The sequence below is a fragment of the Ascaphus truei genome, unplaced genomic scaffold (genome assembly GCF_040206685.1).
Source record: "Ascaphus truei isolate aAscTru1 unplaced genomic scaffold, aAscTru1.hap1 HAP1_SCAFFOLD_576, whole genome shotgun sequence".
In the NCBI taxonomy this organism is placed as follows: domain Eukaryota; kingdom Metazoa; phylum Chordata; class Amphibia; order Anura; family Ascaphidae; genus Ascaphus; species Ascaphus truei.
Genome location: NW_027456908.1, coordinates 53,799 through 70,000, shown reverse-complemented (window position 1 = coordinate 70,000; position 16,202 = coordinate 53,799). Strand labels below are relative to the sequence as shown.

At 42.4% G+C, this 16,202-nt stretch overlaps 1 long non-coding RNA gene across 9 annotated transcripts in view; it reads left to right on the top strand.

Annotated features, from left to right (window-relative positions):
- The first annotated feature begins 7,796 nt into the window (after positions 1-7,796).
- LOC142485379 (uncharacterized) overlaps positions 7,797-16,202 on the top strand; it is a 32,917-nt gene continuing 24,511 nt past the window's right edge. For 2 of the 9 annotated variants that reach the window (XR_012798422.1, XR_012798424.1), the window contains exons 1-6: positions 7,797-8,149; positions 8,242-8,638; positions 9,968-10,087; positions 11,105-11,200; positions 12,633-12,736; positions 13,969-14,078. This is a non-coding gene — a long non-coding RNA (uncharacterized LOC142485379). Of the gene's footprint in view, positions 8,150-8,241; positions 8,664-9,967; positions 10,088-11,104; positions 11,201-12,632; positions 12,737-13,968; positions 14,079-16,202 lie in introns of all 9 variants that reach the window. The other 7 variants (XR_012798425.1, XR_012798426.1, XR_012798420.1 and 4 more) reach the window with 6 other exon arrangements.

Sequence of the window (16,202 nt, the reverse complement as noted above, 5' to 3'; positions counted from 1 at the left end):
CACCTGGGAATACTATATTTTCAGTGTGACATGACCCTATTAAGATGCATTTCTCAAGGTTTACAAGTTACTGTATGGTTATTTTCCTGTTTAAAGTTTTTCTACCTTTTTTTGTTTAATTTCTTGAAATTACCTATGTACTGGTAGGAAGATAAATGTTAGAACAGGGGTTCTCAACTCCAGTACTCAAGCCTGTCCAACAGGTCAGGTTTTCAGGATATCCCACCTTAAGCACATGTGGTTCCATCAGGGGCTCAGTTTTCAACCAAGCCTCTGATTGAGCCAAGATATATGACACATATTACTAATTCAGGAATAAGTCATCAGAAATAGGCCCCTTGTTCAAAACAATATAACCATTTTCTCCTGGGATGTTGGAAGCATTAATATGCCTGATGACGCCATATGCTGGGCACAAAGACCGAGATAGCAGCTGAGAGAAAGAGCAGAGAATGTAATAGTGTTTAAAATTGTTTCCCAATAGCTCAGATATAGCGATCAGTGAAAGTACAGTGTCCCATCAGCAGTGGCTGGACTGGATGTCTTGCTCACAAGTGCTATGTAATGTGGAAAAATTTTGCACACCAAAAATCAAAATAAATCTGAGATACTAATACCAGTGCTCTCTAACTTGATGAGGGACAGACCGCTGCAATCCAAGCACAGGATACATAAAAAAAAGGAAGGGTAGATGTTCCACGGAATTTTTTAATGCAATAATTTTTTAAGCCAAATAAATTGTCACTAGTTTTAAATATCTGGGCCTAGTATGGTTTCACTCCCATTTAACATTTAGGTTGCATATTGATACTCTGACGTCCAAAACCTATGCATTTTTATTGTGTGTATATGTACACACAAAAAAAGGAACAGTGTTATTAGAGGAATTCCTCGTGATACAAATATCGAAGTGCAAATAGCTAAAATGTAAGGTATCTACAGTTTATAAAAAAAGGGTTACTCTTTGGGAATATGTGTGAGAGCAAGAGACGGGTTTAAGTGAAAGAGATAGAGTGGGAGTCCGAGTGAAAAAATGGAGAGAAGGGAGAGTGAGAGAGAAGGGAGCGAGAAGGGAGTGGGAGAGGGAGAAGAGGTAGAGAGAGGTGATTAAAGATTGATTAGTTTGAGTCAGGGGAAGTGAGGCAAGGGTCATATAGAAGGAGAGAAAGGGGGAGTGAGTGATAAAGGGAGAGAGAAAAGTTGAGAGATAAAGGGGGAGAGAATGAGCACTAAAAACAGGACTGCTATAACGTCTTGAAAGCCTAAGAAATCAGATCAACATACATAGACCTGAAAATGGAGGATTTTTTAAACCGATCGAATTGGCAGAACCAGACTGAAACAGCTTCTTATCAGCCGTCTACCACTGAGATGTATATTCTTTCAGTGGTAGAGAATGTATCATACCCTCCATTAGCAGTGTCTGATTACAATGGCTGCAGTGAAAGAAGTTAGGGTTAGGGTATCCTGAAAACCTGGCCTGTTTGCGGCTCTCGAGGACTGGAGCTGTGCAGGCCTGGCTTACAGCATAGCAAAGTAGGCCAATTCACATAAAGAGAGCTATTTAGAAGTGGTTTGCCTCACTTCAGAGTTACTAGAATAGGCCACAAAATCCTTTGCGGTATACAGGAAAAAAGAGGCATAACATACCAAGGCTGCCATCTCTTAATATTACAAGGTTACTAGATGCTCTGCAGAATTTTATAAATGCAGTAATTAATTGAAGCCAACTAAAGTGTCACTAATTTTAAATATCTGGGCATCTGGTTTCACTCCCATTTAAAATTTGAGTTGCATATTGATAATCTAACATCCAAAATCATTGCCAAACTGGGTGTACTTTATAGGAACAAATCCTCCCTAGGCCAAGGTGCATGATGGGTTAACTTTTGTATCTTACAGACATGCTTAAATGTAGTTAGTACTGCATTGCTGTGAACAGGATACATAGTGGAAAGTTACTTTAATTAAGAGAAACTCTCCAGAGTTGTATGGGAGTCTCCTGGGCCCTCCCCTAGGTCATGCTTATAGTGCCAGCAACGCGACTGGCGAAGTGATGGGTGACGTCACCCGCGAAAGTTATAATTTAACTTTCGGGGATGTCGCTGGCGACATGGGCATTGATTGGTTCAGAGGCTGTCACATGTGGCGACAGCCTCTGAAAAATCTGATTTCCCCGGCTCCAAATTTTGAGTCGCCAGCGTTGCTCCCGTCGCGTCGCACTTACTATAAGCGCTGCCTAACTGGGATGTATACTGAATGCCTGGATGTGTTCTCTGATACCTTTGTACAGCAGAGAAATGTGCCAGACTCTCAACTGTGGCAAAGATGATAGTATACTCAGGACTGCGTGCAGTAAAAATTGATCACATAACAGAAACTATTGGGAGTCCCTTGGTTGTTGATGACATCATGAGCGCTATCCTGAGTGTCATAGAATGCTGAAATATATCCAAAGCTATGTATCCAATAAATTGAGCAGAAAGAGATAGGGGAAACTGTTCAAGCATTGCTGGAGTCAGAGGTAATATGGACCGCAGCCAGTTTGTTTAACTATCTGGGCTGTGGAAATACCAGATGGGTAGTGGAGGGTGGCTGTGCACTGTAGAACCCTAAACACAGTAGTGCCACTGTTGGTCGCTGTCATCCCTGACGTGGTTACTTTGGTGGAACATATGCTGTGAAGTATTTATATACAATTATACCAAGGTACAAAAATAGGAGAATGAGAAAAGGAACATAGAGTAGTACGTCTTTGGCTAAGAGAAGAAGAAACCACTTGATTGTCTCTCTCTCTCTCTCTCTCTCTCTCTCTCTCTCTCTATATATATATATATATATATATATATATATACTGACTGCACTGCACACAGATAGTGAGTATAACATGACCACACAATTATTTCCCTATTTATTATTATCCTCTATCTACTCTATAATTCTTGATGCAATTCCTCAGATATACTACATACATTGTATCATTAATATGTCAGTGAGTTGACTGTATAACCCTGTTAATTTAATGTAATCATGTATGGTTATAACTCTGTTCCCAGGTCATTCTTGAAAATGAGAGGTAACTCTCACTGTATTACTTCCTGGTAAACATTTTATAAATAAATAATCTAGTTTTTGTTAAACGAGTATAAATGGCTATTGGATTTCAGAGCGCCCTCCTGGATGCTACAAATGTGGGCGCAATGGTGTCTCACCAGTACACATATAGCAAATAGAAACAAACAAACACAGAGTTTACAGCAGGTACAACCAAGGAATCCTTTCAGATAAAGGGATTCATCAACTGTAATACTCAATATGTGGTATATCTCCTGACATGCACATGCGGCCTACACTATGTAGGCCATACGAAACGAACAATGTGCAAAAAGTTTTTAGAACATCGGCGCACTAATGTCAAGGGATTCGTAGTCCTTTCAGTAGCTATCAGGAAGGTGATAAACCGAATCAAGGAATTTTCTGATAACGGGATATCAAGGGCTCAGGAGCACTATAGTCAGAGATGTACAGCGGTTCCTATGTAAATCTGAAGGGTCATTTAAAATGCATGCCCATTAAGTAATAGGTATTGCAAGCTTACAAAAACTGTTGAATACAGGGACACCGATATAATCTAATAAAATTAAAATTAGAATTTGAGATTGTATTATGCTTAATGAACCATTTATTGAACAAAACAGCCAGCAAATATACGAGTGCACAGAGATATCTTCATAAGATCCCCTAATATTCTCTAAGTAGGTGGAGCATTATGAACTTTTCCCACTTTTGTTATATGAAGGGGTGATTAGATTTTCTAGGCCCAAAGCCTGGAACAGGTTGAAATGCCACTTACACGAATAGCTTTGGGCAAACCTCAATGAATGAAAAGTGTTATGATATTGCCTAGATTGAATAGGATGCCTACCGAGCAGACATTATGTATTAACATTGTTTCCCATTTTGATTTTATCATTTTATTATTGTTAGAACTTTAATAAAAATTATTTTAACTTTAGTTCCTATATGGATTTCACTAGCACTATAAGTGCTATAATGAAAACACTTGGGTGAAAAAAAGAAAAATACTTTTAACCATTAAGTTTTTTTCTCATTATGGCTTTTTAAAAATATATTCATACCCATAATTACTTGCACTTTTATGTTTATTATTATTCATGTATGTTTAATAAATGGGCATCAAAGTGTCAAGGACCAAATAATACCTCTCTTAAAATGTTATTGTTGAGTTTTCCCTAGCTGAGGATGTTTGAGCTCATTCATATGTATTTTTATTCATGTCAATTTTATGCCATTATTTATTTTATTATATTTATTTAAAAAATCTTTTACCCAAGGAGCTGACAGTCAACCCATTTCACATGCTGGGAGGAGGTAAACTTAGGTCATATAGTGTTATACCACTGAATTTATTTGCACCAATCACCATCTATAGACATTGCACTCCCAGTGTATAAATTGGGGGCTGTTCCCCATCTGGGGTATCTCAGATGAAGTCACCTAGTGGCGAAATGCATTACGAGTTAGTGTTGGAGCATTTGCCACCAGCTAGCATGAGCTAGAACCCGTTGCCTTAGCTGCAGCACTCCTAGGCTGTGCAGAGGCATCCTGTATGATCACAGAGCTTTGTCAGCTGTTTGGAGACCAGCTACTGCGGGCCCAGGGAATCCCTTTCCTGATACAGGAAGTAGTCATATGTTTTTAAACGTATTGCGAGGGAGTGGGGGCTTCTATATACACTGGCGACACACTTTATTCGAGCTCGGCTAGTCCCACGAATTCGGGTATACCCGGGTGTATTGAGGTCTGTGACTGTTTTCTGCCCGAGTGCATTGAGTTATTTTCCAGGCAGGGATTGAAGCATTTTATTCCCACTGGCTGCAATACTGCACAGTATATATATATATACTGCATTACAATTCATGAATTTATGCCATCTGGTAGACACGCGAAGCATTGCAGCCTATTAAATCCTAATCATTATCATTTAACAGATCAACCGCCCATCAGCCAGGCATGAACCCAGGCTGGGAAGGCAAATGCAACGGGGCTTGTTAGAGGTGAGGAGCGGCGCATTCCAGGTATCTGCCAGGTACATACTGGGTATTTGCTCGAATAAAGTGTGTCGGTGCAGTATGTCTTGGGGCTTTTTTTATATGAATTGGAGGGGTTTTATGTGCATTGGGGAGGTGGGTGGTTGTGTGAATTTGGGGGTTGCAGATTTTTTTGTATGTATTTGGGGGTGGGAATTTTTTTGCATTGGGGTGGTTTTTTTTGGCATATATTTTGTGGGTGGAATTATGTGAGGGAGAGGGAATTGAGTCAGAGTGTTGTAATTGATGGAAGGGTGAGAGGAGAGAGGGGGGAGAGAGAGTGAGGAAAAGAGGGAGTAGGGGTAAGAAATACATGTGAGGGGGGGCAGGTTTAGAGGGAGAGTTGGGTAATTGATGGCGGGGGGAAAGTGAGAGGTGAGACAGAGGGAAGAAAAATACATGGGAAAAGGGAGGGAAATAGAGGGGGCCTACAAAGTGTAAAATGGGGGGGTTTGCGAGGTGTGAAATAGGCCTTGCAACACTACCATTTGAGTAAAAGTTGTGCCCTAAAAAAAATGTCATGGTAGGTGTGCTATGGGGTAGGGAGGGGGGCCTGATCCTTGCATTTGTCCTGGGCCCCAAGATTTCTGCTGGCGGCCCTACTGACAAGGGATTCCTCAAATTGGGCCCAGCAGAAGCTACTTCCCAAGCAAGCAATTGCCTTTTTATATTATTTGTTCTGCTTTTTACTATTACCAGTATTTATATGTAACATCGCCAAAAGAAGGGTCGTGCGGTCACTGCTGTATTTCATCTCCTGTCTGCACCGCTGATAAGAGGGATAGAGGAATTTGTGAGGGCGGACCCTCGCTCTTGCAGAGGGGAGGGGTTTGATGTCTGTCTGTGTGTGTGTGTGTGTGAGAGGGAGAGAGAGTGTGTGTGTGTAAGAGGGAGAGTGTGTGTGTGTGTGTGTGTGTGTGTGTGTGTGTGTGTGTGTGTGTGTGTGTGTGTGTGTGTGTGTGTGTGTGTGTGTGTGTGTGTGTGTGTGTGTGTGTGTGTGTGTGTGTGTGTAAGTGGGAGAATGTCACCCACCCTGTCTCCCTCTGTCTCACTTTCTGTCACCCCCTGTCTCACTTTCTGTCACCCTCTGTCTCACTTTCTGTCACCCTCTGTTTCCCCCTGTCACCCTCTGTCTCACCCTGTCACCCTCTGTCTCACCCTGTCACCCTGTGTCACACCATGTCACCCATTTTCTCCCTGTCAACCTCTGTATCTCTCGGTATCACCCTGTCATTCTCTGTCTCACCCTGTCACCCTCTGCCTCACCCTGTCACCCTCTGCCTCACCCTATCTCACACACTCTCTGTGTCTCACACACTCTCTGTGTCTCACACACTCTCTGTGTCTCACACACTCTCTGTGTCTCACACACTCTCTGTGTCACACACACACGCACACTCTCTCTGTGTCACACACACACTCTTAACAAGGACTAATTGTAGTATAATGTAATACAATAAATAAACATGTCAAAAACGAATGTTGTTCTTACTAGGAATTTATTCAATTTTTTTTAAAGCGGGCCTGGGGCGGGGCTAGGTGATGAGTAGATTTTTTTGTTCAGCGAGTAGATTTTTGGGTGATTTGTCAACCACAAAATATATATATATGTAAGGGGGCCACTCCCGGTTTCCCTGATGTTCCTTTGCCCCTTGCCTTACCCCTGTGGCAGTGGGGGAAGGGGATGGCGACTTTTCCCAGTTGGCGCCGCTATCTGTGCCGGTGCCGTCGGGGGCCCTGATGCTCGAGCATGCGCAGATAGCCACAGCGGCCATGTTGTGTTTGGCGCGAGGTTCGCGCAATACGCAGAGGTTGGCAAGGGTAGTGGTGGCCATTACAAGTGTACAGGAGATCTGGTAGGTTGCGCAGGTGCAGTTATGTGTAGCGGTGGCCACTACAGCTTTGCACAGGTGCAGTAGAGACCGCGCACACAGTCCCCATAGGAAAGAGGTTCGGAGTGGACTACATCCCCCAGCAGCCTCTGGTGAATGCCCTATGTTCCCTGTCACCTGCAGCCAACCAGCCACTGAGACTTGCAGATTCTCTGCAGCAGGGAATTTGATACATTGTTTCGTGCAGTCAGGAAGCAGACTGGGAAGCACATGAGTGAGTGAGACTTAGGGGACAGAGGGGGAAAGAAGGTGGGCAGAGAGCTGCGAGATTCTGCCCTAGGCCAGAAATCCCCAGGCTAGAGTTGAGGCCCTGACTTCCCACTAGTGAGGGTGGGTGGTCACAGGGACAGGCCCTAGTACAGGAACCTGTCACTTCTTATTGGGACTCACACTGGTACTGTCATTTAGCGCATGAATATTTATTTTGTTCTAACAAAATTAACACAGTATAGGAAAATATGCATTTGTCAGAGGGAAAGGCCAATAATCTGGAGTCAGGTCACCCTAATGTATATTAAAAATAAACACAGGCCTGTCTGATACTCCCTGATATTATAAAGTAAAGAGGCCACTCTATAATAAATATTTACACAGGCCTTTTTAAGTCTGTCCCTAATAATCTGTAATCAGGAGGTCATTATAAGTGTTAAACAGTAGTGGTACTGTGATATTAAAGTGACAATCCCATACAAGTTTAATTCAGCCCAAATCTACACAATAATGTTAATAAAAGCATTGTAAAAATCACATGACCATAAGTATACTGGCTTAGTTCATGGCTGTGTTATTACATCATTACATGTGTAATTAAATCCGTGACATTCTCAGGCTCCCCCCTTCTGTGACAATCATACAGCCGGGCCGTTACATTGCAACACACTAATCCCGCCCCTAGTGACATCACGTGATCAGTAACCAGTCAGAGAAGCTAGCAGGCAAAGAACTACATTTCCCACAATGCACCTCGTGGAGTGTGGCTAGCAGCTACGCCTTCTCTCACTAGTTTGTCTCCTGCTAGCTTCCGTACACAGCGTCTTGTTAGAGTGGGGCGTGGACATGTGTAAACTTCAATGGTGGGAAAATGAGACAGTTTTAGCTGCTAGCTGAGCAGTGGTACAGCGCTCTGTAGAAGGCGCTCTCAGTCGGGTGAGTGATTTTTCAATGTGTGTGTTTATTTCATTTCTCATTTTACTTTCACTTTAAGTACTGCATGCTTACTTTTTTCTTTGGGCATTTAGGGAGTTAAGTGCTCTGTGAGACGATTCCTCCATTGAAGGAGGAGCTATGAGGCCAACCTATCACAGCTACTGTACCATCTTCAGTTGCTTTCAGTATACTGATTAATCCACGGCACAGAATATGCAACTTCAAATACATCTATCAACTGTCTTTATGTTAAGCCCCCGGACAAAGCAGGCGGTGAAACAAGCAAGTCAGGGCTTGTCTGTCTCATCTAGGATGTGGTGGTGATCTCAGCTGTTTCTCCTTCGCTCCGCTGAATCTTGCAGTCTGTGCTCCAAGCAACCCTGGGAGCATGTGCTGAGACTCACTCTCCCTGTACCTACGAGCAGTTAAGCTGGTGATATCTGCTATCACTCTGCTGGACACTTTGCTGTACACTCAGGACTGGTCTAAGTACTTGTGCTACCTATTTTGGCTTGTTAGTTATATCTGCCAATTTTTTGCTCATCTGTGTGTGTCATATCTATAGGCTTGGATCATATTACTAACTTATATAATTAACTTATTAATTTCCTTGCTTGTTAGTTACATACTAGTTTCATACAAGCACTTCACACAGGGGTCTTCAACTTAGGTAGTACTTGACCGGCCGGTCTGAGTGTTCTGATGCAAGTATTTCTTGCCTCTACACTTTATTTACACACTTTGAACTTATTACTGCAGTGTAGCATTTTTCCCCACACCTTAAGGTTCAGTTTATAACAGCTTTGTAGGTCACCACTGCTCCTCATTTTAACCATTTATGTATATGTGATTAATAAACCTTTTTTGATACAATTTGTGTATGTTAGAGTGCTATTCAGGGGATTCTTTTTTTCTGTGTTAGTTTTCATATATATGTGTGTGTGTGTGTGTGTGTGTTTATATTTATATGCATGTATATATGCGTGTATATATGTATGTATATAATTATATGTATATATTTATATGTATATTTATATATATATATATATATATATATATATATATATATATATATATATATATATATATATATATATATATTGTGTGTGTGTATATATGTATATATTTATGTGTGTGTGTGTGACCTTGGGCAAGTCACTTCATATCCTCTGTGCCTCAGGCACCAATGTCATAGATTGTAAGCTCTATGGGGCAGGGACTTGTGTCTGCAAAATGTCTCTGTAAAGCGCTACGTAAAACTAGCAGCGCTATAAAAGAACATGCTGTTATTATTATTATTATTATATATATAAATGTGTATGTATTTATTTATATAGCACTATTAATGTACATAGTGTTTCACAGTAGTAATACATGTGACAATCCTATAAATGACAAATACAAATATCAGGTCATGGGAATAAGTGATTTGGACATAAAAGTAACATTTCGGAAGTGTGGACAACTAATACATCTTGTAGATTGCCTTTACAGTGTGATGTCATTGATTCAGTAGATTGTGTGCAGACCAGGACTGCAGTACAGTGTCACTCACATGGATGACTTGCGTGGTAGAAGCTCAAGAACAAGGATGTCAAACTCCAGTCCTCGAGGGCAGCAAACAGGCCAGGTTTTCAGGATATCCCTACTGAAAACCTGGCCTGTTTGGAACCCTCGAGGACTGGAGTTTGACATGCATGCTCTAGAAAGAGCACAGCTGTGGGTGGGAGGTGGATTTGCTTTGCATCAAATGGTTTGGAGCAAGGTTTATTGTATGTATTATCATAATAACAATGCAATGTTTAACTTTTATTTCAGGAGGGATGACTGCAGAACAGAAGTGAATATTGAAGCCATGTGTTCCTTTTCTTGCAAAAGAGAAAATTTGAAGGACAGTTGAAGAGAAGGAAAATTACTACACAGAGACAGATAAGCAATGTGTATATTTCTCATTTACCATTTAGTATTTGTCGTTTTATTGACTCCACACAATCCGGCTGCTATGGGTTTCACATTGAACATTTTCATCTCTACTCTAGCCCTTCATGTGATCTGAACCATGCAAGTTTTCATTGATTCAATACATCATGAGTAGAGTGTGGCTACAGTATGAAGTAAAGACCCATGGACCACATCTACTACCATTCATAACAAGAACATGTGCAGTAGCGCACAGCTGCAGTTCTATGTGATTGTTATGAAAGCTGAGGTGGTTCAATTCTATGAATCTGGAGTGGGATGGATCCTGTTTGCATCACATGGTTTCATCTAGGCCAGTAGATTATATAACTCTCAGTACAGGTTACACATGGCATCAGTATTAGTGATGTAAAGAGGAGGAAAGCTTCAATGTGGAGAACAAAGCCAAGTAATGTTGAAGTTACTCCTTTTACCATTTACTTGGTCAGTCTGTACGGTCTAATCCCCACACAGCTGCTAAGGGTCTTCCATTTTAAATACTTTCACCTCCTATTCTGCACTGCTTTGCTGCCCATTATTCAGAGATGCGTTCCAGTCATGTTTACCACTCTGAATCTCTCTGCAGTCATTGATTCAGCACATCATGGGTAGAGCATGGCTACAGATACAGCAAGCTTTTATTATTTTACTGGCTGATCATCCATAATATTGCATTAAAACATAGAATATCACTTAATTTCCAAAAGATTCAGTGATGCTGATAATGCAGAATCTCAACATTTCCCATCATAATGCCATAATGCACCAGAGGAAGAAATAATCCTTGCTATATCTGTACATTGTGTGACGTATTACCTCCATGACCATTGAGAGCAAGTACATCTTCTGTATAGAGCGGCTGTGTTATGATGTAGTTATTGATCATCATTGACATAATCACAAGAATCTTATGCAAAGGGAAATTGTCCGCAGCGAAGTGAGATTTCAGCCCCCAAACGTCTGTAATATTAATGCAATGTCTTACTTTTGTTGCAGTGAACACTGAAGAGACGGATCTACTACAACACTGCACAGGACGAGCATACACTACAAGCAGCAAAATGATCTTGCAGTTGACAGTATGTTGTTCTGGTAATGTGCACAATTATTATTTATGGGCTACACACCACAGTGCTGGACATATTCTGTTAACTTCAACTCTACCCCTAACATGGAGATGTCTTCCTGGTGTTACTGATTCAGTACATCATATGCACAGTGTGGTTATTATATGATGGATTGATTTAATGAACCCACCAACGACTGATGACATCTGCATCATCTTCTGTAAAGTGCTGCTACAGCATGATATTATCAGCATTTGGTGCGGTATAATCAGAGGTATCTATGTGCTTTTGTGCCTGGTTTAAGTCCTCCAGCTTAACGCCCCTACACCTCCCACTACACAGGCATACTTACTTATGCATACACTGACATCTGGTATACCTACACACACCCCAGGGCCACTTCCTTCCCCTGATGTCAGGGAGAGGATGGGCATGCAGAGTGCAGTAAGTCTCCACGTTACTCTGGCCAACAGTCTTGGCCTACCTCCAGCATCTGTCACCCACAACATCTGTTCCCTCCTTGTAATGTGCTGAACTATCTCACCTGGGTCAGTGCTATAGCTGATCACAGTGCCCGATCATGATGTCACTGTGACAGGCAGCAGTGCAGATTGACCGGTCAATCAATGCAGTGCCGCAACATATGCACCAAATGAGATTTCCGTGCCCCCAGTCGGGTTACTCCCTGGGCAGCGACCCTGCTCACCCCCTCCCCTAGTTCCACCTCTGATCACAATTATCTCTCTTGGAGAGTGTAGCAAATTGGAGTTGGGGGAATCTCCCCTCTGCCATGCATGATCACAATCTGGGCACAGGACCCAAATAGTGGGCAATGTGGCACTTCTTACAGTAGAGAATAAGTAACTATATTCTTTAATTGTGTATTAAGGACCTTATTTGCATTAAAATTCAGTCCCCATGGGACCAAGACTTTCTGGCTTACTGAACAAAGTGGAATTGTTTCGTAGAGGGTGGAGAATTGTATTTTATCTGAAATTACCCCCTCTGCACAAAATACAAACAATTATACACATACACGTACCTTGTGGAAGTTGTTGCCCTCTATCTTCCTGTGGTCTCTCCCTGTTTCTCACCATGCCTCCTCCCATTTCCTTGCACCTCTGCATCTCCGCATAAATCCCTATACTCAGAGCCGGCTCCGGTCAGTGACATGGGATGCCCAAATATGAGCATATCCATATATGGGCATCCATGCCACTGACCGGAGCCCGCTCTGTTGCGGATATGGAGAGAGACTGGGAGATTTACATCCCCTTATAATTCATATGGTGCATAGAACTGGCACGTATTGTTTTACCGGTACTGTGTACCTTCCTACTTTCACACTGGTACAGTATGTGCTGCAGTGGGACTGAGAGGGATATACATAGTCATTGTTGGGGGAATTCAATCCATTTTGAAAATAGTAATGCAATGTTTTTTACTTTTTTTTGCAGTAATGAAGAATGAAAAAGTTCTGTTAAAATTGAATTGGAGGTGAACTGGATTCATCATCAACTCTGCACCAGTGTGAATTGATGTTCTTTAATGTTCTGATAAGGTACATGCAACATCTCTTCCTCAACCCCTACACCACTCTCTGCCTCTTGCCTCTCTCTCTCCACCTCCCTGCTAAGCGTATTAACCCATCTAATGTAATCCACATTCCATGTCTCACTTTACTCTTCACTTCTCACGTGCCCTCTGGAATGTCTGCTCTCTGACTAACAAGGTCTATTTGTACATGACCTCTTCTGCTCTCATCATCCACCACCTCGCATTCCCCTCACCCCTTTCCTACTCGATACCTCAGCTTAATTGAACTCTCTCCTCTGACATCTACCCTTATCTCTAACCTCTCCTCACTTTCTGCTTAAACTAACTATCTTGTTAACTTTTACAATGCTATCATCTCCTCCTCCTCCCTCCTCCTCCCTCCTCCATCATATATATGCCCCTTCTAGGCTCTGACACACTCATCCCTCTAAGGCCATGATTATCATGGGCACATCCTTGGTCGTCCACAGTGCGTGCGAGCGATGCAGAGCCGCCTCGGACATCAGTGCAGGGATTGCTGCATACCCCCAGCATCTGTCACCCACAAACAATACACACACTAATACTCCCCACAATACACACTATAATACCTCCTCAATACTAATCTCCCCAATAATATTATAGCTCCAAACACAATATACACAACACCCTTACACAAGATACACAATCTAGTACTCTCCTCTGCACCTCTACACACAATATAATATTCCCACACACACAATATACACACTACCCTCCTACCCCCATAAAATACAACCAATAATACACACACACTTTGTGGATATTGGGACCAGCTCCCGGCATGCACCAGTGAAAGAGAGAGGCCCGCAGAAGCTCGGAAGAACTCCCTCTCTCCATCCGTGCCTCCCTCCATTTCCCATCTTCTCCCTGTCTCTCTCCCTCCCTTTCCTTGCATCTCCCTGCGTCTTTACGTATACCCAGTCAGTGACGGCTCTGGTCACGTGATGCCTTAATATGGGCTTATCCATATATGTTCATCCACGTCACTAATGTGATGCCCGCACTGTTGCGGAGCTGGTACTTACGACGGGCACTTATTGTTTTATCAGTACTGCGTACCTGACTCTACCGGCCTACTTTCAACACTAGTACAATATGTGCTTCACTACGAGTGAGTGGGGAATATTGGCATCACACAGTCACTGTTGAATATGCCATTCAATTGATTTTGAAAATAGTAATGCAATGTTGTGTTGTTTTGTTTGCTTTTTGCAGTAATGAGGAATGGAAAAGTTATATTAAAATTAAATTGGAGGGGAACGGATTCAGCATTTCATCATGAACTCTGCACTTGTGAGAATTTACCTTCTTCAATGCCCTGACAGGTACACACAACTTTAAGACTATAATCTGCTGTGCAAGCTTTTGTGCTATACCTCCCCCTCCGGTTTAGATTTATACATTTGCTCCCTCAATTCATTTCCCTACCTTTGCATGTGTCTACACACTGCACCATTTGTACAGACCTCTATTGCAGCTATTTCTGCACTGCTCAATGAAAAGCACTCCTGTACATCCTATTCTCTGCCCCCTCTTTCTCTGCCCCCTCTTTCTCTGCGCCCCCTCTTTCTGCGCCCCCTCTCTCTGCGCCTATCTGTCTCATTCTCTCTACGTCACTCTCTCTCTACATAGAGCTATCTCTGTCTCTCTCTACACCTATCTCTGTGTCTCCTTCTATGTTTGCTGATGTGTGGGATATCTCTTATAATCTTGAACCTGCTCATATACACATCGGGTCTCCCTGCCTCTGCCTCCCTGCTAAGAGTGTTAACCTATCTAATGTAATCCACATTCCTTTCCTTACTTTTCTCTCCCCTTCTCCTATGCCCTCTGGAATGTCCTTTCTCTTACTAAACAGGCTCTAGTTGTACATGACCTCTTCTGCTCTCATCATTCACAATCAGTCATTCCCCTCACCCCATCTTACCTGTCCCACTGATTTTCCTCTGCTTAATTAAACTCTCCTCTGACATCTACTCTAACCTCTCTGCTCTCTCTCTCTTTCCACTTAAACTAACTCTTACAATGCTATTAAATTATTAACTCTTACAATGCTATCCTCCTATCTATATGCCCCTTCTAGGCTCTGACACACTCGTCCCTCTAACCCACACCCTTGGCTAAATTCCCAAACATGTTCATCACACTTCCACTCGCTGTTCTTAATGCCTATGAAGGAAATCTCACACTTGATGTTTGATTTTTCTACAGTAAAAATGTCTCCAGTCCTGTATAAAGCTGCTCTCTGGAGCCAAACCACACTACTTTTTTTTCCACATTCATCAACACTCAAATTTAATTTACGCTGTCTTTTTTTCCCTGTATTTGACTCCCTCCACTAACCTTCTCCTCACACTTGCCATCCTTCCTTCACTTCTCCTCAAGCATTTGACTACTTCAGAGGCAAGGTGGATGCCACCCACAAGGAGATTCCTTCTGTCCCTTCCCCCTTCTCTCCTTCTACCTAATTCTCCTTCTGCATTTGACTCCTTTTCTTCTCTTACAGAGCTGGAAGCTAATCATCTTCTCTTCTCCCTCTACCACATGCCCTCTAGATCGTATCCCCTCACACCTTACTGCATCTCTTAGTCCCCACTCTCACCCACATCTTCAAGTCCTCCCTATTCTCTGGCTCTTTACCCTCTTACTTTAAGCCTGTAGTGGTCACCCTTTTCTCAGAAACAACCTACACCCTATGTGCCTTACTAACTACCGCCCTATATCCCTCCTGCTGTTTGTCTCCTAATTGCTAGAATGTCAACATTCTTAAATCACATGCCCTCCTGGATCCTTTACAACCTGCCTTTCGTACAGCTCGTTCTACAGACTGTGCTTAAAGCAAATTCCCAAGGTCACTTTTCCCTACTAATCCTACTTGATCTATCTGCTGCGTTTGATGCTCTCAATCACTCTCCTCCTTCATATTCTAAACTCTCTCTTGGTATCCGTAACACAGTTCTATCCTGGTTTTCATCATAACTTTCCTGTCACACATTCTCCATCTCTGTTGCTAACATGTCTTCGTCTTCTATTGATCTGTCTGTGGGTATACATCAGGGCTCTGTTCTGAGATCTCTCTTTCTCTCTACATACTATCATTTGGTGACCTCATCAACTCTTTTGGCCTTAGATATAATCTCTATGCGGATGATACACACACAAATCTATCCACCCCTGCCCTCACTCCTGCAATCCAGTCCCTACTCTTGGGTTGCCTCCTGGCTATATGCTCATGGATGGCACTCCACTGCCTTAAACTTAATGTCTAAAACTGGGCTCATATTATCCCCTTTCTCCATCACAGTAAACAGTACTACCATCTATCTTGTCATCAAACATGTTGCCTAGGAGTAACATTTGGCTCTTCAATTCCATCTCCATTCACATGCATGGCTATGGGTAAAGTTTGGATCCTCTTTCTCTGTAATATTACCAAGATCTTCCCTTTC